This window comes from Haliotis rufescens, unplaced genomic scaffold (assembly GCF_023055435.1).
Source record: "Haliotis rufescens isolate VD_foot unplaced genomic scaffold, xgHalRufe1.0.p SCAF_10, whole genome shotgun sequence".
NCBI lineage: Eukaryota > Metazoa > Mollusca > Gastropoda > Lepetellida > Haliotidae > Haliotis > Haliotis rufescens.
This window is the reverse complement of record NW_025963780.1, coordinates 12,096,746-12,124,525: the sequence shown is the minus strand read 5'-3', so window position 1 is coordinate 12,124,525 and position 27,780 is coordinate 12,096,746.

The window sequence follows — 27,780 nt, the reverse complement described above, 5'->3', positions numbered from 1 at the left end:
GCAATTGCGCCAATATTTTTCATGTCGGTCGACCATGTAAGAATGCATCCACACACCAAATATTTTTGTTCGGAAACTAATACTTTTGAGAATATCTCTCATGGCGTAAAAGTCATGCATGTGAAAAAGTTCGAATCGCTGATGTATTTATAGTTCGGCCTCAAGTCATGAATTTTTATGCAATTGCGCCAATTTGTTTCATGAGGATCGACCATGTAAGAATGCATCCATACACCAAACATTTTTGTTCGGAAACTAATGCTTTTGAGAATAGCTCTCATGGCGTAAAAGTCATGCATGTGAAAAAGTTCGAATCGCTGATGTATTTATAGTTCGGCCTCAAGTCATGAATTTTTATGCAATTGCGCCAATTTTCTTTATGTCGGTCGACCATGTAAGAATGCATCCATACACCAAATATTTTTGTTCGGAAACTAAAACTTTTGAGAATAGCTCTCATGGCGTAAAAGTCATGCATGTGAAAAAGTTCGAATCGCTGATGTATTTATAGTTCGGCCTCAAGTCAAGAATTTTTATGCAATTGCGCCAATATTTTTCATGTCGGTCGACCATGTAAGAATGCATCCACACACCAAATATTTTTGTTCGGAAACTAATACTTTTGAGAATAGCTCTCATGGCGTAAAAGTCATGCATGTGAAAAAGTTCGAATCGCTGATGTATTTATAGTTCGGCCTCAAGTCATGAATTTTTATGCAATTGCGCCAATTTTTTTCATGAGGATCGACCATGTAAGAATGCATCCATACACCAAACATTTTTGTTGGGAATCTAATGCTTTTGAGAATAGCTCTCATGGCGTAAAAGTCATGCATGTGAAAAAGTTCGAATCGCTGATGTATTTATAGTTCGGCCTCAAGTCATGAATTTTTATGCAATTGCGCCAATTTTTTTTATGAGGATCGACCATGTAAGAATGCATCCACACACCAAATATTTTTGTTCGGAAACTAAAACTTTTGAGAATAGCTCTCATGGCGTAAAAGTCATGCATGTGAAAAAGTTCGAATCGCTCATGCATTTATAGTTCGGCCTCAAGTCATGAATTTTTATGCAATTGCGCCATTTTTTTATGTCGGTCGACCATGTAAGAATGCATCCACACACCAAATATTTTTGTTCGGAAACTAATACTTTTGGGAATAACTCTCATGGCGTAAAAGTCATGCATGTGAAAAAGTTCGAATCGCTGATGTATTTATAGTTCGGCCTCAAGTCATGAATTTTTATGCAATTGCGCCAATTTTTTTCATGAGGATCGACCATGTAAGAATGCATCCACACACCAAATATTTTTGTTCGGAAACTAATACTTTTGAGAATAGCTCTCATGGCGTAAAAGTCATGCATGTGAAAAAGTTCGAATCGCTGATGTATTTATAGTTCGGCCTCAAGTCAAGAATTTTTATGCAATTGCGCCAATTTTTTTCATGAGGATCGACCATGTAAGAATGCATCCACACACCAAATATTTTTGTTCGGAAACTAATGCTTTTGAGAATAGCTCTCATGGCGTAAAAGTCATGCATGTGAAAAAGTTCGAATCGCTGATGTATTTATAGTTCGGCCTCAAGTCATGAATTTTTATGCAATTGCGCCAATTTTTTTTATGAGGATCGACCATGTAAGAATGCATCCACACACCAAATATTTTTGTTCGGAAACTAAAACTTTTGAGAATAGCTCTCATGGCGTAAAAGTCATGCATGTGAAAAAGTTCGAATCGCTCATGCATTTATAGTTCGGCCTCAAGTCATGAATTTTTATGCAATTGCGCCATTTTTTTTATGTCGGTCGACCATGTAAGAATGCATCCACACACCAAATATTTTTGTTCGGAAACTAATACTTTTGGGAATAACTCTCATGGCGTAAAAGTCATGCATGTGAAAAAGTTCGAATCGCTGATGTATTTATAGTTCGGCCTCAAGTCATGAATTTTTATGCAATTGCGCCAATTTTTTTCATGAGGATCGACCATGTAAGAATGCATCCACACACCAAATATTTTTGTTCGGAAACTAATACTTTTGAGAATAGCTCTCATGGCGTAAAAGTCATGCATGTGAAAAAGTTCGAATCGCTGATGTATTTATAGTTCGGCCTCAAGTCATGAATTTTTATGCAATTGCGCCAATTTTTTTCATGAGGATCGACCATGTAAGAATGCATCCATACACCAAACATTTTTGTTCGGAAAGTAATGCTTTTGAGAATAGCTCTCATGGCGTAAAAGTCATGCATGTGAAAAAGTTCGAATCGCTGATGTATTTATAGTTCGGCCTCAAGTCATGAATTTGTATGCAATTGCGCCAATTTTTTTTATGGGGATCGACCATGAAAGAATGCATCCACACACCAAATATTTTTGTTCGGAAACTAAAACTTTTGAGAATAGCTCTCATGGCGTAAAAGTCATGCATGTGAAAAAGTTCGAATCGCTCATGCATTTATAGTTCGGCCTCAAGTCATGAATTTTTATGCAATTGCGCCAATTTTTTTTTATGTCGGTCGACCATGTAAGAATGCATCCACACACCAAATATTTTTGTTCGGAAACTAATACTTTTGGGAATAGCTCTCATGGCGTAAAAGTCATGCATGTGAAAAAGTTCGAATCGCTGATGTATTTATAGTTCGGCCTCAAGTCATGAATTTTTATGCAATTGCGCCAATTTTTTTCATGAGGATCGACCATGTAAGAATGCATCCACACACCAAATATTTTTGTTCGGAAACTAATACTTTTGAGAATAGCTCTCATGGCGTAAAAGTCATGCATGTGAAAAAGTTCGAATCGCTGATGTATTTATAGTTCGGCCTCAAGTCATGAATTTTTATGCAATTGCGCCAATTTTTTTCATGAGGATCGACCATGTAAGAATGCATCCATACACCAAACATTTTTGTTCGGAAACTAATACTTTTGAGAATAGCTCTCATGGCGTAAAAGTCATGCATGTGAAAAAGTTCGAATCGCTGATGTATTTATAGTTCGGCCTCAAGTCAAGAATGTTTATGCAATTGCGCCAATATTTTTCATGTCGGTCGACCATGTAAGAATGCATCCACAAACCAAATATTTTTGTTCGGAAACTAATACTTTTGAGAATAGCTCTCATGGCGTAAAAGTCATGCATGTGAAAAAGTTCGAATCGCTCATGCATTTATATTTCGGCCTCAAGTCATGAATTTTTATGCAATTGCGCCAATTTTTTTTATGTCGGTCGACCATGTAAGAATGCATCCACACATCAAATATTTTTGTTCGGAAACTAAAACTTTTGGGAATAGCTCTCATGGCGTAAAAGTGATGCATGTGAAAAAGTTGGAATCGCTGATGTATTTATAGTTCGGCCTCAAGTCATGAATTTTTATGCAATTGCGCCAATTATTTTCATGTCGGTCGACCATGTAAGAATGCATCCACACACCAAATATTTTTGCTCGGAAACTAAAACTTTTGAGAATAGCTCTCATGGCGTAAAAGTCATGCATGTGAAAAAGTTCGAATCGCTGATGTATTTATAGTTCGGCCTCAAGTCATGAATTTTTATGCAATTGCGCCAATTTTCTTTATGTCGGTCGACCATGTAAGAATGCATCCACACACCAAATATTTTTGTTCGGAAACTAAAACTTTTGAGAATAGCTCTCATGGCGTAAAAGTCATGCATGTGAAAAAGTTGGAATCGCTGATGTATTTATAGTTCGGCCTCAAGTCAAGAATTTTTATGCAATTGCGCCAATATTTTTCATGTCGGTCGACCATGTAAGAATGCATCCACACACCAAATATTTTTGTTCGGAAACTAATACTTTTGAGAATATCTCTCATGGCGTAAAAGTCATGCATGTGAAAAAGTTCGAATCGCTGATGTATTTATAGTTCGGCCTCAAGTCATGAATTTTTATGCAATTGCGCCAATTTGTTTCATGAGGATCGACCATGTAAGAATGCATCCATACACCAAACATTTTTGTTCGGAAACTAATGCTTTTGAGAATAGCTCTCATGGCGTAAAAGTCATGCATGTGAAAAAGTTCGAATCGCTGATGTATTTATAGTTCGGCCTCAAGTCATGAATTTTTATGCAATTGCGCCAATTTTTTTTATGAGGATCGACCATGTAAGAATGCATCCACACATCAAATATTTTTGTTCGGAAACTAAAACTTTTGAGAATAGCTCTCATGGCGTAAAAGTGATGCATGTGAAAAAGTTCGAATCGCTCATGCATTTATAGTTCGGCCTCAAGTCATGAATTTTTATGCAATTGCGCCATTTTTTTTTATGTCGGTCGACCATGTAAGAATGCATCCACACACCAAATATTTTTGTTCGGAAACTAATACTTTTGGGAATAGCTCTCATGGCGTAAAAGTCATGCATGTGAAAAAGTTCGAATCGCTGATGTATTTATAGTTCGGCCTCAAGTCATGAATTTTTATGCAATAGCGCCAATTTTTTTCATGAGGATCGACCATGTAAGAATGCATCCACACACCAAATATTTTTGTTCGGAAACTAATACTTTTGAGAATAGCTCTCATGGCGTAAAAGTCATGCATGTGAAAAAGTTCGAATCGCTGATGTATTTATAGTTCGGCCTCAAGTCATGAATTTTTATGCAATTGCGCCAATTTTTTTCATGAGGATCGACCATGTAAGAATGCATCCATACACCAAACATTTTTGTTCGGAAAGTAATGCTTTTGAGAATAGCTCTCATGGCGTAAAAGTCATGCATGTGAAAAAGTTCGAATCGCTGATGTATTTATAGTTCGGCCTCAAGTCATGAATTTTTATGCAATTGCGCCAATTTTCTTATGTCGGTCGACCATGTAAGAATGCATCCACACACCAAATATTTTTGTTCGGAAACTAAAACTTTTGAGAATATCTCTCATGGCGTAAAAGTCATGCATGTGAAAAAGTTCGAATCGCTGATGTATTTATAGTTCGGCCTCAAGTCAAGAATTTTTATGCAATTGCGCCAATATTTTTCATGTCGGTCGACCATGTAAGAATGCATCCACACACCAAATATTTTTGTTCGGAAACTAATACTTTTGAGAATAGCTCTCATGGCGTAAAAGTCATGCATGTGAAAAAGTTCGAATCGCTCATGCATTTATAGTTCGGCCTCAAGTCATGAATTTTTATGCAATTGCGCCAATTTTTTTTATGTCGGTCGACCATGTAAGAATGCATCCACACACCAAATATTTTTGTTCGGAAACTAAAACTTTTGGGAATAGCTCTCATGGCGTAAAAGTGATGCATGTGAAAAAGTTGGAATCGCTGATGTATTTATAGTTCGGCCTCAAGTCATGAATTTTTATGCAATTGCGCCAATTTTTGTCATGAGGGTCGACCATGTAAGAATGCATCCACACACCAAATATTTTTGCTCGGAAACTAATACTTTTGAGAATAGCTCTCATGGCGTAAAAGTCATGCATGTGAAAAAGTTCGAATCGCTGATGTATTTATAGTTCGGCCTCAAGTCATGAATTTTTATGCAATTGCGCCAATTGTTTTTATGTCGGTCGACGATGTAAGAATGCATCCACACACCAAATATTTTTGTTCGGAAACTAATACTTTTGAGAATAGCTCTCATGGCGTAAAAGTCATGCATGTGAAAAAGTTCGAATCGCTGATGTATTTATAGTTCGGCCTCAAGTCATGAATTTTTATGCAATTGCGCCAATTTTTTTTATGTCGGTCGACCATGTAAGAATGCATCCACACACCAAATATTTTTGTTCGGAAACTAAAGCTTTTGGGAATAGCTCTCATGGCGTAAAAGTCATGCATGTGAAAAGTTCGAATCGCTGATGTATTTATAGTTCGGCCTCAAGTCATGAATTTTTATGCAATTGCGCCAATTTTTTTCATGAGGATCGACCATGTAAGAATGCATCCACACACCAAATATTTTTGTTCGGAAACTAATACTTTTGAGAATAGCTCTCATGGCGTAAAAGTCATGCATGTGAAAAAGTTCGAATCGCTGATGTATTTATAGTTCGGCCTCAAGTCATGAATTTTTATGCAATTGCGCCAATTTTTTTCATGAGGATCGACCATGTAAGAATGCATCCACACACCAAATATTTTTGTTCGGAAACTAATACTTTTGAGAATAGCTCTCATGGCGTAAAAGTCATGCATGTGAAAAAGTTCGAATCGCTGATGTATTTATAGTTCGGCCTCAAGTCATGAATTTTTATGCAATTGCGCCAATTTTTTTCATGAGGATCGACCATGTAAGAATGCATCCATACACCAAACATTTTTGTTCGGAAAGTAATGCTTTTGAGAATAGCTCTCATGGCGTAAAAGTCATGCATGTGAAAAAGTTCGAATCGCTGATGTATTTATAGTTCGGCCTCAAGTCATGAATTTTTATGCAATTGCGCCAATTTTTTTCATGAGGATCGACCATGTAAGAATGCATCCATACACCAAACATTTTTGTTCGGAAACTAATGCTTTTGAGAATAGCTCTCATGGCGTAAAAGTCATGCATGTGAAAAAGTTCGAATCGCTGATGTATTTATAGTTCGGCCTCAAGTCATGAATTTTTATGCAATTGCACCAATTTTTTTTATGAGGATCGACCATGTAAGAATGCATCCACACACCAAATATTTTTGTTCGGAAACTAAAACTTTTGAGAATAGCTCTCATGGCGTAAAAGTCATGCATGTGAAAAAGTTCGAATCGCTCATGCATTTATAGTTCGGCCTCAAGTCATGAATTTTTATGCAATTGCGCCATTTTTTTTTATGTCGGTCGACCATGTAAGAATGCATCCACACACCAAATATTTTTGTTCGGAAACTAATACTTTTGAGAATAGCTCTCATGGCGTAAAAGTCATGCATGTGAAAAAGTTCGAATCGCTGATGTATTTATAGTTCGGCCTCAAGTCATGAATTTTTATGCAATTGCGCCAATTTTTTTCATGAGGATCGACCATGTAAGAATGCATCCACACACCAAATATTTTTCTTCGGAAACTAATACTTTTGAGAATAGCTCTCATGGCGTAAAAGTCATGCATGTGAAAAAGTTCGAATCGCTGATGTATTTATAGTTCGGCCTCAAGTCATGAATTTTTATGCAATTGCGCCAATTTTTTTCATGAGGATCGACCATGTAAGAATGCATCCATACACCAAACATTTTTGTTCGGAAAGTAATGCTTTTGAGAATAGCTCTCATGGCGTAAAAGTCATGCATGTGAAAAAGTTCGAATCGCTGATGTATTTATAGTTCGGCCTCAAGTCATGAATTTTTATGCAATTGCGCCAATTTTTTTATGTCGGTCGACCATGTAAGAATGCATCCACACACCAAATATTTTTGTTCGGAAACTAAAACTTTTGAGAATATCTCTCATGGCGTAAAAGTCATGCATGTGAAAAAGTTCGAATCGCTGATGTATTTATAGTTCGGCCTCAAGTCAAGAATTTTTATGCAATTGCGCCAATATTTTTCATGTCGGTCGACCATGTAAGAATGCATCCACACACCAAATATTTTTGCTCGGAAACTAAAACTTTTGAGAATAGCTCTCATGGCGTAAAAGTCATGCATGTGAAAAAGTTCGAATCGCTGATGTATTTATAGTTCGGCCTCAAGTCATGAATTTTTATGCAATTGCGCCAATTTTCTTTATGTCGGTCGACCATGTAAGAATGCATCCACACACCAAATATTTTTGTTCGGAAACTAAAACTTTTGAGAATAGCTCTCATGGCGTAAAAGTCATGCATGTGAAAAAGTTGGAATCGCTGATGTATTTATAGTTCGGCCTCAAGTCAAGAATTTTTATGCAATTGCGCCAATATTTTTCATGTCGGTCGACCATGTAAGAATGCATCCACACACCAAATATTTTTGTTCGGAAACTAATACTTTTGAGAATAGCTCTCATGGCGTAAAAGTCATGCATGTGAAAAAGTTCGAATCGCTGATGTATTTATAGTTCGGCCTCAAGTCATGAATTTTTATGCAATTGCGCCAATTTTTTTCATGAGGATCGACCATGTAAGAATGCATCCATACACCAAACATTTTTGTTCGGAAACTAATGCTTTTGAGAATAGCTCTCATGGCGTAAAAGTCATGCATGTGAAAAAGTTCGAATCGCTGATGTATTTATAGTTCGGCCTCAAGTCATGAATTTTTATGCAATTGCGCCAATTTTTTTTATGAGGATCGACCATGTAAGAATGCATCCACACACCAAACATTTTTGTTCGGAAACTAATGCTTTTGAGAATAGCTCTCATGGCGTAAAAGTGATGCATGTGAAAAAGTTCGAATCGCTGATGTATTTATAGTTCGGCCTCAAGTCATGAATTTTTATGCAATTGCGCCAATTTTTTTTATGAGGATCGACCATGTAAGAATGCATCCACACACCAAATATTTTTGTTCGGAAACTAAAACTTTTGAGAATAGCTCTCATGGCGTAAAAGTGATGCATGTGAAAAAGTTCGAATCGCTGATGTATTTATAGTTCGGCCTCAAGTCATGAATTTTTATGCAATTGCGCCAATTTTTTTCATGAGGATCGACCATGTAAGAATGCATCCATACACCAAACATTTTTGTTCGGAAAGTAATACTTTTGAGAATAGCTCTCATGGCGTAAAAGTCATGCATGTGAAAAAGTTCGAATCGCTGATGTATTTATAGTTCGGCCTCAAGTCATGAATTTTTATGCAATTGCGCCAATTTTTTTATGTCGGTCGACCATGTAAGAATGCATCCACACACCAAATATTTTTGTTCGGAAACTAATGCTTTTGAGAATATCTCTCATGGCGTAAAAGTCATGCATGTGAAAAAGTTCGAATCGCTGATGTATTTATAGTTCGGCCTCAAGTCAAGAATTTTTATGCAATTGCGCCAATATTTTTCATGTCGGTCGACCATGTAAGAATGCATCCACACACCAAATATTTTTGTTCGGAAACTAATACTTTTGAGAATAGCTCTCATGGCGTAAAAGTCATGCATGTGAAAAAGTTCGAATCGCTCATGCATTTATAGTTTGGCCTCAAGTCATGAATTTTTATGCAATTGCGCCAATTTTTTTTATGTCGGTCGACCATGTAAGAATGCATCCACACACCAAATATTTTTGTTCGGAAACTAAAACCTTTGGGAATAGCTCTCATGGCGTAAAAGTGATGCATGTGAAAAAGTTGGAATCGCTGATGTATTTATAGTTCGGCCTCAAGTCATGAATTTTTATGCAATTGCGCCAATTTTTTTCATGTCGGTCGACCATGTAAGAATGCATCCACACACCAAATATTTTTGCTCGGAAACTAAAACTTTTGAGAATAGCTCTAATGGCGTAAAAGTCATGCATGTGAAAAAGTTCGAATCGCTGATGTATTTATAGTTCGGCCTCAAGTCATGAATTTTTATGCAATTGCGCCAATTTTCTTTATGTCGGTCGACCATGTAAGAATGCATCCACACACCAAATATTTTTGTTCGGAAACTAAAACTTTTGAGAATAGCTCTCATGGCGTAAAAGTCATGCATGTGAAAAAGTTCGAATCGCTGATGTATTTATAGTTCGGCCTCAAGTCATGAATTTTTATGCAATTGCGCCAATTTTCTTTATGTCGGTCGACCATGTAAGAATGCATCCACACACCAAATATTTTTGTTCGGAAACTAAAACTTTTGAGAATAGCTCTCATGGCGTAAAAGTCATGCATGTGAAAAAGTTCGAATCGCTGATGTATTTATAGTTCGGCCTCAAGTCATGAATTTTTATGCAATTGCGCCAATTTTTTTCATGAGGATCGACCATGTAAGAATGCATCCACACACCAAATATTTTTGTTCGGAAACTAATACTTTTGAGAATAGCTCTCATGGCGTAAAAGTCATGCATGTGAAAAAGTTCGAATCGCTGATGTATTTATAGTTCGGCCTCAAGTCATGAATTTTTATGCAATTGCGCCAATTTTTTTTATGAGGATCGACCATGTAAGAATGCATCCACACACCAAATATTTTTGTTCGGAAACTAAAACTTTTGAGAATAGCTCTCATGGCGTAAAAGTCATGCATGTGAAAAAGTTCGAATCGCTCATGCATTTATAGTTCGGCCTCAAGTCAAGAATTTTTATGCAATTGCGCCAATTTTTTTTATGTCGGTCGACCATGTAAGAATGCATCCACACACCAAATATTTTTGTTCGGAAACTAATACTTTTGGGAATAGCTCTCATGGCGTAAAAGTCATGCATGTGAAAAAGTTCGAATCGCTGATGTATTTATAGTTCGGCCTCAAGTCATGAATTTTTATGCAATTGCGCCAATTTTTTTCATGAGGATCGACCATGTAAGAATGCATCCACACACCAAATATTTTTGTTCGGAAACTAATACTTTTGAGAATAGCTCTCATGGCGTAAAAGTCATGCATGTGAAAAAGTTCGAATCGCTGATGTATTTATAGTTCGGCCTCAAGTCATGAATTTTTATGCAATTGCGCCAATTTTTTTCATGAGGATCGACCATGTAAGAATGCATCCATACACCAAACATTTTTGTTCGGAAACTAATGCTTTTGAGAATAGCTCTCATGGCGTAAAAGTGATGCATGTGAAAAAGTTGGAATCGCTGATGTATTTATAGTTCGGCCTCAAGTCATGAATTTTTATGCAATTGCGCCAATATTTTTCATGTCGGTCGACCATGTAAGAATGCATCCACACACCAAATATTTTTGTTCGGAAACTAATACTTTTGAGAATAGCTCTCATGGCGTAAAAGTCATGCATGTGAAAAAGTTCGAATCGCTGATGTATTTATAGTTCGGCCTCAAGTCATGAATTTTTATGCAATTGCGCCAATTGTTTTTATGTCGGTCGACGATGTAAGAATGCATCCACACACCAAATATTTTTGTTCGGAAACTAATACTTTTGAGAATAGCTCTCATGGCGTAAAAGTGATGCATGTGAAAAAGTTCGAATCGCTGATGTATTTATAGTTCGGCCTCAAGTCATGAATTTTTATGCAATTGCGCCAATTTTTTTCATGTCGGTCGACCATGTAAGAATGCATCCACACACCAAATATTTTTGCTCGGAAACTAAAACTTTTGAGAATAGCTCTCATGGCGTAAAAGTCATGCATGTGAAAAAGTTCGAATCGCTGATGTATTTATAGTTCGGCCTCATGAATTTTTATGCAATTGCGCCAATTTTCTTTATGTCGGTCGACCATGTAAGAATGCATCCACACACCAAATATTTTTGTTCGGAAACTAAAACTTTTGAGAATAGCTCTCATGGCGTAAAAGTCATGCATGTGAAAAAGTTGGAATCGCTGATGTATTTATAGTTCGGCCTCAAGTCAAGAATTTTTATGCAATTGCGCCAATATTTTTCATGTCGGTCGACCATGTAAGAATGCATCCACACACCAAATATTTTTGTTCGGAAACTAATACTTTTGAGAATAGCTCTCATGGCGTAAAAGTCATGCATGTGAAAAAGTTCGAATCGCTGATGTATTTATAGTTCGGCCTCAAGTCATGAATTTTTATGCAATTGCGCCAATTTTTTTCATGAGGATCGACCATGTAAGAATGCATCCATACACCAAACATTTTTGTTCGGAAACTAATGCTTTTGAGAATAGCTCTCATGGCGTAAAAGTCATGCATGTGAAAAAGTTCGAATCGCTGATGTATTTATAGTTCGGCCTCAAGTCATGAATTTTTATGCAATTGCGCCAATTTTTTTTATGAATATCGACCATGTAAGAATGCATCCACACACCAAATATTTTTGTTCGGAAACTAAAACTTTTGAGAATAGCTCTCATGGCGTAAAAGTCATGCATGTGAAAAAGTTCGAATCGCTCATGCATTTATAGTTCGGCCTCAAGTCATGAATTTTTATGCAATTGCGCCATTTTTTTTTATGTCGGTCGACCATGTAAGAATGCATCCACACACCAAATATTTTTGTTCGGAAACTAAAACTTTTGAGAATATCTCTCATGGCGTAAAAGTCATGCATGTGAAAAAGTTCGAATCGCTGATGTATTTATAGTTCGGCCTCAAGTCAAGAATTTTTATGCAATTGCGCCAATATTTTTCATGTCGGTCGACCATGTAAGAATGCATCCACACACCAAATATTTTTGTTCGGAAACTAATACTTTTGAGAATAGCTCTCATGGCGTAAAAGTCATGCATGTGAAAAAGTTCGAATCGCTCATGCATTTATAGTTTGGCCTCAAGTCATGAATTTTTATGCAATTGCGCCAATTTTTTTTATGTCGGTCGACCATGTAAGAATGCATCCACACACCAAATATTTTTGTTCGGAAACTAAAACCTTTGGGAATAGCTCTCATGGCGTAAAAGTGATGCATGTGAAAAAGTTGGAATCGCTGATGTATTTATAGTTCGGCCTCAAGTCATGAATTTTTATGCAATTGCGCCAATTTTTTTCATGTCGGTCGACCATGTAAGAATGCATCCACACACCAAATATTTTTGCTCGGAAACTAAAACTTTTGAGAATAGCTCTAATGGCGTAAAAGTCATGCATGTGAAAAAGTTCGAATCGCTGATGTATTTATAGTTCGGCCTCAAGTCATGAATTTTTATGCAATTGCGCCAATTTTCTTTATGTCGGTCGACCATGTAAGAATGCATCCACACACCAAATATTTTTGTTCGGAAACTAAAACTTTTGAGAATAGCTCTCATGGCGTAAAAGTCATGCATGTGAAAAAGTTCGAATCGCTGATGTATTTATAGTTCGGCCTCAAGTCATGAATTTTTATGCAATTGCGCCAATTTTCTTTATGTCGGTCGACCATGTAAGAATGCATCCACACACCAAATATTTTTGTTCGGAAACTAAAACTTTTGAGAATAGCTCTCATGGCGTAAAAGTCATGCATGTGAAAAAGTTCGAATCGCTGATGTATTTATAGTTCGGCCTCAAGTCATGAATTTTTATGCAATTGCGCCAATTTTTTTCATGAGGATCGACCATGTAAGAATGCATCCACACACCAAATATTTTTGTTCGGAAACTAATACTTTTGAGAATAGCTCTCATGGCGTAAAAGTCATGCATGTGAAAAAGTTCGAATCGCTGATGTATTTATAGTTCGGCCTCAAGTCATGAATTTTTATGCAATTGCGCCAATTTTTTGTATGAGGATCGACCATGTAAGAATGCATCCACACACCAAATATTTTTGTTCGGAAACTAAAACTTTTGAGAATAGCTCTCATGGCGTAAAAGTCATGCATGTGAAAAAGTTCGAATCGCTCATGCATTTATAGTTCGGCCTCAAGTCATGAATTTTTATGCAATTGCGCCAATTTTTTTTATGTCGGTCGACCATGTAAGAATGCATCCACACACCAAATATTTTTGTTCGGAAACTAATACTTTTGGGAATAGCTCTCATGGCGTAAAAGTCATGCATGTGAAAAAGTTCGAATCGCTGATGTATTTATAGTTCGGCCTCAAGTCATGAATTTTTATGCAATTGCGCCAATTTTTATCATGAGGATCGACCATGTAAGAATGCATCCACACACCAAATATTTTTGTTCGGAAACTAATACTTTTGAGAATAGCTCTCATGGCGTAAAAGTCATGCATGTGAAAAAGTTCGAATCGCTGATGTATTTATAGTTCGGCCTCAAGTCATGAATTTTTATGCAATTGCGCCAATTTTTTTCATGAGGATCGACCATGTAAGAATGCATCCATACACCAAACATTTTTGTTCGGAAACTAATGCTTTTGAGAATAGCTCTCATGGCGTAAAAGTGATGCATGTGAAAAAGTTGGAATCGCTGATGTATTTATAGTTCGGCCTCAAGTCAAGAATTTTTATGCAATTGCGCCAATATTTTTCATGTCGGTCGACCATGTAAGAATGCATCCACACACCAAATATTTTTGTTCGGAAACTAATACTTTTGAGAATAGCTCTCATGGCGTAAAAGTCATGCATGTGAAAAAGTTCGAATCGCTGATGTATTTATAGTTCGGCCTCAAGTCATGAATTTTTATGCAATTGCGCCAATTGTTTTTATGTCGGTCGACGATGTAAGAATGCATCCACACACCAAATATTTTTGTTCGGAAACTAATACTTTTGAGAATAGCTCTCATGGCGTAAAAGTGATGCATGTGAAAAAGTTCGAATCGCTGATGTATTTATAGTTCGGCCTCAAGTCATGAATTTTTATGCAATTGCGCCAATTTTTTTCATGTCGGTCGACCATGTAAGAATGCATCCACACACCAAATATTTTTGCTCGGAAACTAAAACTTTTGAGAATAGCTCTCATGGCGTAAAAGTCATGCATGTGAAAAAGTTCGAATCGCTGATGTATTTATAGTTCGGCCTCATGAATTTTTATGCAATTGCGCCAATTTTCTTTATGTCGGTCGACCATGTAAGAATGCATCCACACACCAAATATTTTTGTTCGGAAACTAAAACTTTTGAGAAGAGCTCTCATGGCGTAAAAGTCATGCATGTGAAAAAGTTGGAATCGCTGATGTATTTATAGTTCGGCCTCAAGTCATGAATTTTTATGCAATTGCGCCAATTTTTTTATGTCGGTCGACCATGTAAGAATGCATCCACACACCAAATATTTTTGTTCGGAAACTAAAACTTTTGAGAATATCTCTCATGGCGTAAAAGTCATGCATGTGAAAAAGTTCGAATCGCTGATGTATTTATAGTTCGGCCTCAAGTCAAGAATTTTTATGCAATTGCGCCAATATTTTTCATGTCGGTCGACCATGTAAGAATGCATCCACACACCAAATATTTTTGTTCGGAAACTAATACTTTTGAGAATAGCTCTCATGGCGTAAAAGTCATGCATGTGAAAAAGTTCGAATCGCTCATGCATTTATAGTTTGGCCTCAAGTCATGAATTTTTATGCAATTGCGCCAATTTTTTTTATGTCGGTCGACCATGTAAGAATGCATCCACACACCAAATATTTTTGTTCGGAAACTAAAACCTTTGGGAATAGCTCTCATGGCGTAAAAGTGATGCATGTGAAAAAGTTGGAATCGCTGATGTATTTATAGTTCGGCCTCAAGTCATGAATTTTTATGCAATTGCGCCAATTTTTTTCATGTCGGTCGACCATGTAAGAATGCATCCACACACCAAATATTTTTGCTCGGAAACTAAAACTTTTGAGAATAGCTCTAATGGCGTAAAAGTCATGCATGTGAAAAAGTTCGAATCGCTGATGTATTTATAGTTCGGCCTCAAGTCATGAATTTTTATGCAATTGCGCCAATTTTCTTTATGTCGGTCGACCATGTAAGAATGCATCCACACACCAAATATTTTTGTTCGGAAACTAAAACTTTTGAGAATAGCTCTCATGGCGTAAAAGTCATGCATGTGAAAAAGTTCGAATCGCTGATGTATTTATAGTTCGGCCTCAAGTCATGAATTTTTATGCAATTGCGCCAATTTTCTTTATGTCGGTCGACCATGTAAGAATGCATCCACACACCAAATATTTTTGTTCGGAAACTAAAACTTTTGAGAATAGCTCTCATGGCGTAAAAGTCATGCATGTGAAAAAGTTCGAATCGCTGATGTATTTATAGTTCGGCCTCAAGTCATGAATTTTTATGCAATTGCGCCAATTTTTTTCATGAGGATCGACCATGTAAGAATGCATCCACACACCAAATATTTTTGTTCGGAAACTAATACTTTTGAGAATAGCTCTCATGGCGTAAAAGTCATGCATGTGAAAAAGTTCGAATCGCTGATGTATTTATAGTTCGGCCTCAAGTCATGAATTTTTATGCAATTGCGCCAATTTTTTTTATGAGGATCGACCATGTAAGAATGCATCCACACACCAAATATTTTTGTTCGGAAACTAAAACTTTTGAGAATAGCTCTCATGGCGTAAAAGTCATGCATGTGAAAAAGTTCGAATCGCTCATGCATTTATAGTTCGGCCTCAAGTCATGAATTTTTATGCAATTGCGCCAATTTTTTTTATGTCGGTCGACCATGTAAGAATGCATCCACACACCAAATATTTTTGTTCGGAAACTAATACTTTTGGGAATAGCTCTCATGGCGTAAAAGTCATGCATGTGAAAAAGTTCGAATCGCTGATGTATTTATAGTTCGGCCTCAAGTCATGAATTTTTATGCAATTGCGCCAATTTTTTTCATGAGGATCGACCATGTAAGAATGCATCCACACACCAAATATTTTTGTTCGGAAACTAATACTTTTGAGAATAGCTCTCATGGCGTAAAAGTCATGCATGTGAAAAAGTTCGAATCGCTGATGTATTTATAGTTCGGCCTCAAGTCATGAATTTTTATGCAATTGCGCCAATTTTTTTCATGAGGATCGACCATGTAAGAATGCATCCATACACCAAACATTTTTGTTCGGAAACTAATGCTTTTGAGAATAGCTCTCATGGCGTAAAAGTGATGCATGTGAAAAAGTTGGAATCGCTGATGTATTTATAGTTCGGCCTCAAGTCATGAATTTTTATGCAATTGCGCCAATATTTTTCATGTCGGTCGACCATGTAAGAATGCATCCACACACCAAATATTTTTGTTCGGAAACTAATACTTTTGAGAATAGCTCTCATGGCGTAAAAGTCATGCATGTGAAAAAGTTCGAATCGCTGATGTATTTATAGTTCGGCCTCAAGTCATGAATTTTTATGCAATTGCGCCAATTGTTTTTATGTCGGTCGACGATGTAAGAATGCATCCACACACCAAATATTTTTGTTCGGAAACTAATACTTTTGAGAATAGCTCTCATGGCGTAAAAGTGATGCATGTGAAAAAGTTCGAATCGCTGATGTATTTATAGTTCGGCCTCAAGTCATGAATTTTTATGCAATTGCGCCAATTTTTTTCATGTCGGTCGACCATGTAAGAATGCATCCACACACCAAATATTTTTGCTCGGAAACTAAAACTTTTGAGAATAGCTCTCATGGCGTAAAAGTCATGCATGTGAAAAAGTTCGAATCGCTGATGTATTTATAGTTCGGCCTCATGAATTTTTATGCAATTGCGCCAATTTTCTTTATGTCGGTCGACCATGTAAGAATGCATCCACACACCAAATATTTTTGTTCGGAAACTAAAATTTTTGAGAATAGCTCTCATGGCGTAAAAGTCATGCATGTGAAAAAGTTGGAATCGCTGATGTATTTATAGTTCGGCCTCAAGTCAAGAATTTTTATGCAATTGCGCCAATATTTTTCATGTCGGTCGACCATGTAAGAATGCATCCACACACCAAATATTTTTGTTCGGAAACTAATACTTTTGAGAATAGCTCTCATGGCGTAAAAGTCATGCATGTGAAAAAGTTCGAATCGCTGATGTATTTATAGTTCGGCCTCAAGTCATGAATTTTTATGCAATTGCGCCAATTTTTTTCATGAGGATCGACCATGTAAGAATGCATCCATACACCAAACATTTTTGTTCGGAAACTAATGCTTTTGAGAATAGCTCTCATGGCGTAAAAGTCATGCATGTGAAAAAGTTCGAATCGCTGATGTATTTATAGTTCGGCCTCAAGTCATGAATTTTTATGCAATTGCGCCAATTTTTTTTATGAATATCGACCATGTAAGAATGCATCCACACACCAAATATTTTTGTTCGGAAACTAAAACTTTTGAGAATAGCTCTCATGGCGTAAAAGTCATGCATGTGAAAAAGTTCGAATCGCTCATGCATTTATAGTTCGGCCTCAAGTCATGAATTTTTATGCAATTGCGCCATTTTTTTTTATGTCGGTCGACCATGTAAGAATGCATCCACACACCAAATATTTTTGTTCGGAAACTAAAACTTTTGAGAATATCTCTCATGGCGTAAAAGTCATGCATGTGAAAAAGTTCGAATCGCTGATGTATTTATAGTTCGGCCTCAAGTCAAGAATTTTTATGCAATTGCGCCAATATTTTTCATGTCGGTCGACCATGTAAGAATGCATCCACACACCAAATATTTTTGTTCGGAAACTAATACTTTTGAGAATAGCTCTCATGGCGTAAAAGTCATGCATGTGAAAAAGTTCGAATCGCTCATGCATTTATAGTTTGGCCTCAAGTCATGAATTTTTATGCAATTGCGCCAATTTTTTTTATGTCGGTCGACCATGTAAGAATGCATCCACACACCAAATATTTTTGTTCGGAAACTAAAACCTTTGGGAATAGCTCTCATGGCGTAAAAGTGATGCATGTGAAAAAGTTGGAATCGCTGATGTATTTATAGTTCGGCCTCAAGTCATGAATTTTTATGCAATTGCGCCAATTTTTTTCATGTCGGTCGACCATGTAAGAATGCATCCACACACCAAATATTTTTGCTCGGAAACTAAAACTTTTGAGAATAGCTCTAATGGCGTAAAAGTCATGCATGTGAAAAAGTTCGAATCGCTGATGTATTTATAGTTCGGCCTCAAGTCATGAATTTTTATGCAATTGCGCCAATTTTCTTTATGTCGGTCGACCATGTAAGAATGCATCCACACACCAAATATTTTTGTTCGGAAACTAAAACTTTTGAGAATAGCTCTCATGGCGTAAAAGTCATGCATGTGAAAAAGTTCGAATCGCTGATGTATTTATAGTTCGGCCTCAAGTCATGAATTTTTATGCAATTGCGCCAATTTTCTTTATGTCGGTCGACCATGTAAGAATGCATCCACACACCAAATATTTTTGTTCGGAAACTAAAACTTTTGAGAATAGCTCTCATGGCGTAAAAGTCATGCATGTGAAAAAGTTCGAATCGCTGATGTATTTATAGTTCGGCCTCAAGTCATGAATTTTTATGCAATTGCGCCAATTTTTTTCATGAGGATCGACCATGTAAGAATGCATCCACACACCAAATATTTTTGTTCGGAAACTAATACTTTTGAGAATAGCTCTCATGGCGTAAAAGTCATGCATGTGAAAAAGTTCGAATCGCTGATGTATTTATAGTTCGGCCTCAAGTCATGAATTTTTATGCAATTGCGCCAATTTTTTGTATGAGGATCGACCATGTAAGAATGCATCCACACACCAAATATTTTTGTTCGGAAACTAAAACTTTTGAGAATAGCTCTCATGGCGTAAAAGTCATGCATGTGAAAAAGTTCGAATCGCTCATGCATTTATAGTTCGGCCTCAAGTCATGAATTTTTATGCAATTGCGCCAATTTTTTTTATGTCGGTCGACCATGTAAGAATGCATCCACACACCAAATATTTTTGTTCGGAAACTAATACTTTTGGGAATAGCTCTCATGGCGTAAAAGTCATGCATGTGAAAAAGTTCGAATCGCTGATGTATTTATAGTTCGGCCTCAAGTCATGAATTTTTATGCAATTGCGCCAATTTTTTTCATGAGGATCGACCATGTAAGAATGCATCCACACACCAAATATTTTTGTTCGGAAACTAATACTTTTGAGAATAGCTCTCATGGCGTAAAAGTCATGCATGTGAAAAAGTTCGAATCGCTGATGTATTTATAGTTCGGCCTCAAGTCATGAATTTTTATGCAATTGCGCCAATTTTTTTCATGAGGATCGACCATGTAAGAATGCATCCATACACCAAACATTTTTGTTCGGAAACTAATGCTTTTGAGAATAGCTCTCATGGCGTAAAAGTGATGCATGTGAAAAAGTTGGAATCGCTGATGTATTTATAGTTCGGCCTCAAGTCAAGAATTTTTATGCAATTGCGCCAATATTTTTCATGTCGGTCGACCATGTAAGAATGCATCCACACACCAAATATTTTTGTTCGGAAACTAATACTTTTGAGAATAGCTCTCATGGCGTAAAAGTCATGCATGTGAAAAAGTTCGAATCGCTGATGTATTTATAGTTCGGCCTCAAGTCATGAATTTTTATGCAATTGCGCCAATTGTTTTTATGTCGGTCGACGATGTAAGAATGCATCCACACACCAAATATTTTTGTTCGGAAACTAATACTTTTGAGAATAGCTCTCATGGCGTAAAAGTGATGCATGTGAAAAAGTTCGAATCGCTGATGTATTTATAGTTCGGCCTCAAGTCATGAATTTTTATGCAATTGCGCCATTTTTTTTTATGTCGGTCGACCATGTAAGAATGCATCCACACACCAAATATTTTTGCTCGGAAACTAAAACTTTTGAGAATAGCTCTCATGGCGTAAAAGTCATGCATGTGAAAAAGTTCGAATCGCTGATGTATTTATAGTTCGGCCTCAAGTCATGAATTTTTATGCAATTGCGCCAATTTTTTTCATGTCGGTCGACCATGTAAGAATGCATCCACACACCAAATATTTTTGCTCGGAAACTAAAACTTTTGAGAATAGCTCTCATGGCGTAAAAGTCATGCATGTGAAAAAGTTGGAATCGCTGATGTATTTATAGTTCGGCCTCAAGTCATGAATTTTTATGCAATTGCGCCAATTTTTTTTATGTCGGTCGACCATGTAAGAATGCATCCACACACCAAATATTTTTGTTCGGAAACTAATACTTTTGGGAATAGCTCTCATGGCGTAAAAGTCATGCATGTGAAAAAGTTCGAATCGCTGATGTATTTATAGTTCGGCCTCAAGTCATGAATTTTTATGCAATTGCGCCAATTTTTTTCATGAGGATCGACCATGTAAGAATGCATCCACACACCAAATATTTTTGTTCGGAAACTAATACTTTTGAGAATAGCTCTCATGGCGTAAAAGTCATGCATGTGAAAAAGTTCGAATCGCTGATGTATTTATAGTTCGGCCTCAAGTCATGAATTTTTATGCAATTGCGCCAATTTTTTTCATGAGGATCGACCATGTAAGAATGCATCCATACACCAAACATTTTTGTTCGGACACTAATGCTTTTGAGAATAGCTCTCATGGCGTAAAAGTGATGCATGTGAAAAAGTTGGAATCGCTGATGTATTTATAGTTCGGCCTCAAGTCAAGAATTTTTATGCAATTGCGCCAATATTTTTCATGTCGGTCGACCATGTAAGAATGCATCCACACACCAAATATTTTTGTTCGGAAACTAATACTTTTGAGAATAGCTCTCATGGCGTAAAAGTCATGCATGTGAAAAAGTTCGAATCGCTGATGTATTTATAGTTCGGCCTCAAGTCATGAATTTTTATGCAATTGCGCCAATTTTTTGTATGAGGATCGACCATGTAAGAATGCATCCACACACCAAATATTTTTGTTCGGAAACTAAAACTTTTGAGAATAGCTCTCATGGCGTAAAAGTCATGCATGTGAAAAAGTTCGAATCGCTCATGCATTTATAGTTCGGCCTCAAGTCATGAATTTTTATGCAATTGCGCCAATTTTTTTTATGTCGGTCGACCATGTAAGAATGCATCCACACACCAAATATTTTTGTTCGGAAACTAATACTTTTGGGAATAGCTCTCATGGCGTAAAAGTCATGCATGTGAAAAAGTTCGAATCGCTGATGTATTTATAGTTCGGCCTCAAGTCATGAATTTTTATGCAATTGCGCCAATTTTTTTCATGAGGATCGACCATGTAAGAATGCATCCACACACCAAATATTTTTGTTCGGAAACTAATACTTTTGAGAATAGCTCTCATGGCGTAAAAGTCATGCATGTGAAAAAGTTCGAATCGCTGATGTATTTATAGTTCGGCCTCAAGTCATGAATTTTTATGCAATTGCGCCAATTTTTTTCATGAGGATCGACCATGTAAGAATGCATCCATACACCAAACATTTTTGTTCGGAAACTAATGCTTTTGAGAATAGCTCTCATGGCGTAAAAGTGATGCATGTGAAAAAGTTGGAATCGCTGATGTATTTATAGTTCGGCCTCAAGTCAAGAATTTTTATGCAATTGCGCCAATATTTTTCATGTCGGTCGACCATGTAAGAATGCATCCACACACCAAATATTTTTGTTCGGAAACTAATACTTTTGAGAATAGCTCTCATGGCGTAAAAGTCATGCATGTGAAAAAGTTCGAATCGCTGATGTATTTATAGTTCGGCCTCAAGTCATGAATTTTTATGCAATTGCGCCAATTGTTTTTATGTCGGTCGACGATGTAAGAATGCATCCACACACCAAATATTTTTGTTCGGAAACTAATACTTTTGAGAATAGCTCTCATGGCGTAAAAGTGATGCATGTGAAAAAGTTCGAATCGCTGATGTATTTATAGTTCGGCCTCAAGTCATGAATTTTTATGCAATTGCGCCAATTTTTTTCATGTCGGTCGACCATGTAAGAATGCATCCACACACCAAATATTTTTGCTCGGAAACTAAAACTTTTGAGAATAGCTCTCATGGCGTAAAAGTCATGCATGTGAAAAAGTTCGAATCGCTGATGTATTTATAGTTCGGCCTCAAGTCATGAATTTTTATGCAATTGCGCCAATTTTTTTCATGTCGGTCGACCATGTAAGAATGCATCCACACACCAAATATTTTTGCTCGGAAACTAAAACTTTTGAGAATAGCTCTCATGGCGTAAAAGTCATGCATGTGAAAAAGTTGGAATCGCTGATGTATTTATAGTTCGGCCTCAAGTCATGAATTTTTATGCAATTGCGCCAATTTTTTTTATGTCGGTCGACCATGTAAGAATGCATCCACACACCAAATATTTTTGTTCGGAAACTAATACTTTTGGGAATAGCTCTCATGGCGTAAAAGTCATGCATGTGAAAAAGTTCGAATCGCTGATGTATTTATAGTTCGGCCTCAAGTCATGAATTTTTATGCAATTGCGCCAATTTTTTTCATGAGGATCGACCATGTAAGAATGCATCCACACACCAAATATTTTTGTTCGGAAACTAATACTTTTGAGAATAGCTCTCATGGCGTAAAAGTCATGCATGTGAAAAAGTTCGAATCGCTGATGTATTTATAGTTCGGCCTCAAGTCATGAATTTTTATGCAATTGCGCCAATTTTTTTCATGAGGATCGACCATGTAAGAATGCATCCATACACCAAACATTTTTGTTCGGACACTAATGCTTTTGAGAATAGCTCTCATGGCGTAAAAGTGATGCATGTGAAAAAGTTGGAATCGCTGATGTATTTATAGTTCGGCCTCAAGTCAAGAATTTTTATGCAATTGCGCCAATATTTTTCATGTCGGTCGACCATGTAAGAATGCATCCACACACCAAATATTTTTGTTCGGAAACTAATACTTTTGAGAATAGCTCTCATGGCGTAAAAGTCATGCATGTGAAAAAGTTCGAATCGCTGATGTATTTATAGTTCGGCCTCAAGTCATGAATTTTTATGCAATTGCGCCAATTGTTTTTATGTCGGTCGACGATGTAAGAATGCATCCACACACCAAATATTTTTGTTCGGAAACTAATACTTTTGAGAATAGCTCTCATGGCGTAAAAGTGATGCATGTGAAAAAGTTCGAATCGCTGATGTATTTATAGTTCGGCCTCAAGTCATGAATCTTTATGCAATTGCGCCAATTTTCTTTATGTCGGTCGACCATGTAAGAATGCATCCACACACCAAATATTTTTGTTCGGAAACTAAAACTTTTGAGAATAGCTCTCATGGCGTAAAAGTCATGCATGTGAAAAAGTTGGAATCGCTGATGTATTTATAGTTCGGCCTCAAGTCAAGAATTTTTATGCAATTGCGCCAATATTTTTCATGTCGGTCGACCATGTAAGAATGCATCCACACACCAAATATTTTTGTTCGGAAACTAATACTTTTGAGAATAGCTCTCATGGCGTAAAAGTCATGCATGTGAAAAAGTTCGAATCGCTGATGTATTTATAGTTCGGCCTCAAGTCATGAATTTTTATGCAATTGCGCCAATTTTTTTCATGAGGATCGACCATGTAAGAATGCATCCATACACCAAACATTTTTGTTCGGAAACTAATGCTTTTGAGAATAGCTCTCATGGCGTAAAAGTCATGCATGTGAAAAAGTTCGAATCGCTGATGTATTTATAGTTCGGCCTCAAGTCATGAATTTTTATGCAATTGCGCCAATTTTTTTTATGAATATCGACCATGTAAGAATGCATCCACACACCAAATATTTTTGTTCGGAAACTAAAACTTTTGAGAATAGCTCTCATGGCGTAAAAGTCATGCATGTGAAAAAGTTCGAATCGCTCATGCATTTATAGTTCGGCCTCAAGTCATGAATTTTTATGCAATTGCGCCATTTTTTTTTATGTCGGTCGACCATGTAAGAATGCATCCACACACCAAATATTTTTGTTCGGAAACTAATACTTTTGGGAATAGCTCTCATGGCGTAAAAGTCATGCATGTGAAAAAGTTCGAATCGCTGATGTATTTATAGTTCGGCCTCAAGTCATGAATTTTTATGCAATTGCGCCAATTTTTTTCATGAGGATCGACCATGTAAGAATGCATCCATACACCAAACATTTTTGTTCGGAAAGTAATGCTTTTGAGAATAGCTCTCATGGCGTAAAAGTCATGCATGTGAAAAAGTTCGAATCGCTGATGTATTTATAGTTCGGCCTCAAGTCATGAATTTTTATGCAATTGCGCCAATTTTTTTATGTCGGTCGACCATGTAAGAATGCATCCACACACCAAATATTTTTGTTCGGAAACTAAAACTTTTGAGAATATCTCTCATGGCGTAAAAGTCATGCATGTGAAAAAGTTGGAATCGCTGATGTATTTATAGTTCGGCCTCAAGTCAAGAATTTTTATGCAATTGCGCCAATATTTTTCATGTCGGTCGACCATGTAAGAATGCATCCACACACCAAATATTTTTGTTCGGAAACTAATACTTTTGAGAATAGCTCTCATGGCGTAAAAGTCATGCATGTGAAAAAGTTGGAATCGCTGATGTATTTATAGTTCGGCCTCAAGTCATGAATTTTTATGCAATTGCGCCAATTTTTTTCATGAGGATCGACCATGTAAGAATGCATCCATACACCAAACATTTTTGTTCGGAAACTAATGCTTTTGAGAATAGCTCTCATGGCGTAAAAGTCATGCATGTGAAAAAGTTCGAATCGCTGATGTATTTATAGTTCGGCCTCAAGTCATGAATTTTTATGCAATTGCGCCAATTTTTTTTATGAATATCGACCATGTAAGAATGCATCCACACACCAAATATGTTTGTTCGGAAACTAAAACTTTTGAGAATAGCTCTCATGGCGTAAAAGTCATGCATGTGAAAAAGTTCGAATCGCTCATGCATTTATAGTTCGGCCTCAAGTCATGAATTTTTATGCAATTGCGCCATTTTTTTTTATGTCGGTCGACCATGTAAGAATGCATCCACACACCAAATATTTTTGTTCGGAAACTAATACTTTTGGGAATAGCTCTCATGGCGTAAAAGTCATGCATGTGAAAAAGTTCGAATCGCTGATGTATTTATAGTTCGGCCTCAAGTCATGAATTTTTATGCAATTGCGCCAATTTTTTTCATGAGGATCGACCATGTAAGAATGCATCCACACACCAAATATTTTTGTTCGGAAACTAATACTTTTGAGAATAGCTCTCATGGCGTAAAAGTCATGCATGTGAAAAAGTTCGAATCGCTGATGTATTTATAGTTCGGCCTCAAGTCATGAATTTTTATGCAATTGCGCCAATTTTTTTCATGAGGATCGACCATGTAAGAATGCATCCATACACCAAACATTTTTGTTCGGAAAGTAATGCTTTTGAGAATAGCTCTCATGGCGTAAAAGTCATGCATGTGAAAAAGTTCGAATCGCTGATGTATTTATAGTTCGGCCTCAAGTCATGAATTTTTATGCAATTGCGCCAATTTTCTTTATGTCGGTCGACCATGTAAGAATGCATCCACACACCAAATATTTTTGTTCGGAAACTAAAACTTTTGAGAATATCTCTCATGGCGTAAAAGTCATGCATGTGAAAAAGTTCGAATCGCTGATGTATTTATAGTTCGGCCTCAAGTCAAGAATTTTTATGCAATTGCGCCAATATTTTTCATGTCGGTCGACCATGTAAGAATGCATCCACACACCAAATATTTTTGTTCGGAAACTAATACTTTTGAGAATAGCTCTCATGGCGTAAAAGTCATGCATGTGAAAAAGTTCGAATCGCTCATGCATTTATAGTTCGGCCTCAAGTCATGAATTTTTATGCAATTGCGCCAGTTTTTTTTATGTCGGTCGACCATGTAAGAATGCATCCACACACCAAATATTTTTGTTCGGAAACTAATACTTTTGGGAATAGCTCTCATGGCGTAAAAGTCATGCATGTGAAAAAGTTGGAATCGCTGATGTATTTATAGTTCGGCCTCAAGTCATGAATTTTTATGCAATTGCGCCAATTTTTTTCATGAGGATCGACCATGTAAGAATGCATCCATACACCAAACATTTTTGTTCGGAAACTAATGCTTTTGAGAATAGCTCTCATGGCGTAAAAGTCATGCATGTGAAAAAGTTCGAATCGCTGATGTATTTATAGTTCGGCCTCAAGTCATGAATTTTTATGCAATTGCGCCAATTTTTTTCATGAGGATCGACCATGTAAGAATGCATCCATACACCAAACATTTTTGTTCGGAAACTAATACTTTTGAGAATAGCTCTCATGGCGTAAAAGTCATGCATGTGAAAAAGTTGGAATCGCTGATGTATTTATAGTTCGGCCTCAAGTCATGAATTTCTATGCAATTGCGCCAATTTTTTTATGTCGGTCGACCATGTAAGAATGCATCCACACACCAAATATTTTTGTTCGGAAACTAAAACTTTTGAGAATATCTCTCATGGCGTAAAAGTCATGCATGTGAAAAAGTTCGAATCGCTGATGTATTTATAGTTCGGCCTCAAGTCAAGAATTTTTATGCAATTGCGCCAATATTTTTCATGTCAGTCGACCATGTAAGAATGCATCCACACACCAAATATTTTTGTTCGGAAACTAAAACTTTTGGGAATAGCTCTCATGGCGTAAAAGTGATGCATGTGAAAAAGTTGGAATCGCTGATGTATTTATAGTTCGGCCTCAAGTCATGAATTTTTATGCAATTGCGCCAATTTTTTTCATGTCGGTCGACCATGTAAGAATGCATCCACACACCAAATATTTTTGCTCGGAAACTAAAACTTTTGAGAATAGCTCTAATGGCGTAAAAGTCATGCATGTGAAAAAGTTCGAATCGCTGATGTATTTATAGTTCGGCCTCAAGTCATGAATTTTTATGCAATTGCGCCAATTTTTTTTATCAGGATCGACCATGTAAGAATGCATCCACACACCAAATATTTTTGTTCGGAAACTAAAACTTTTGAGAATAGCTCTCATGGCGTAAAAGTCATGCATGTGAAAAAGTTGGAATCGCTGATGTATTTATAGTTCGGCCTCAAGTCAAGAATTTTTATGCAATTGCGCCAATATTTTTCATGTCGGTCGACCATGTAAGAATGCATCCATACACCAAATATTTTTGTTCGGAAACTAATACTTTTGAGAATAGCTCTCATGGCGTAAAAGTCATGCATGTGAAAAAGTTCGAATCGCTCATGCATTTATAGTTCGGCCTCAAGTCATGAATTTTTATGCAATTGCGCCAATTTTTTTTATGTCGGTCGACCATGTAAGAATGCATCCACACACCAA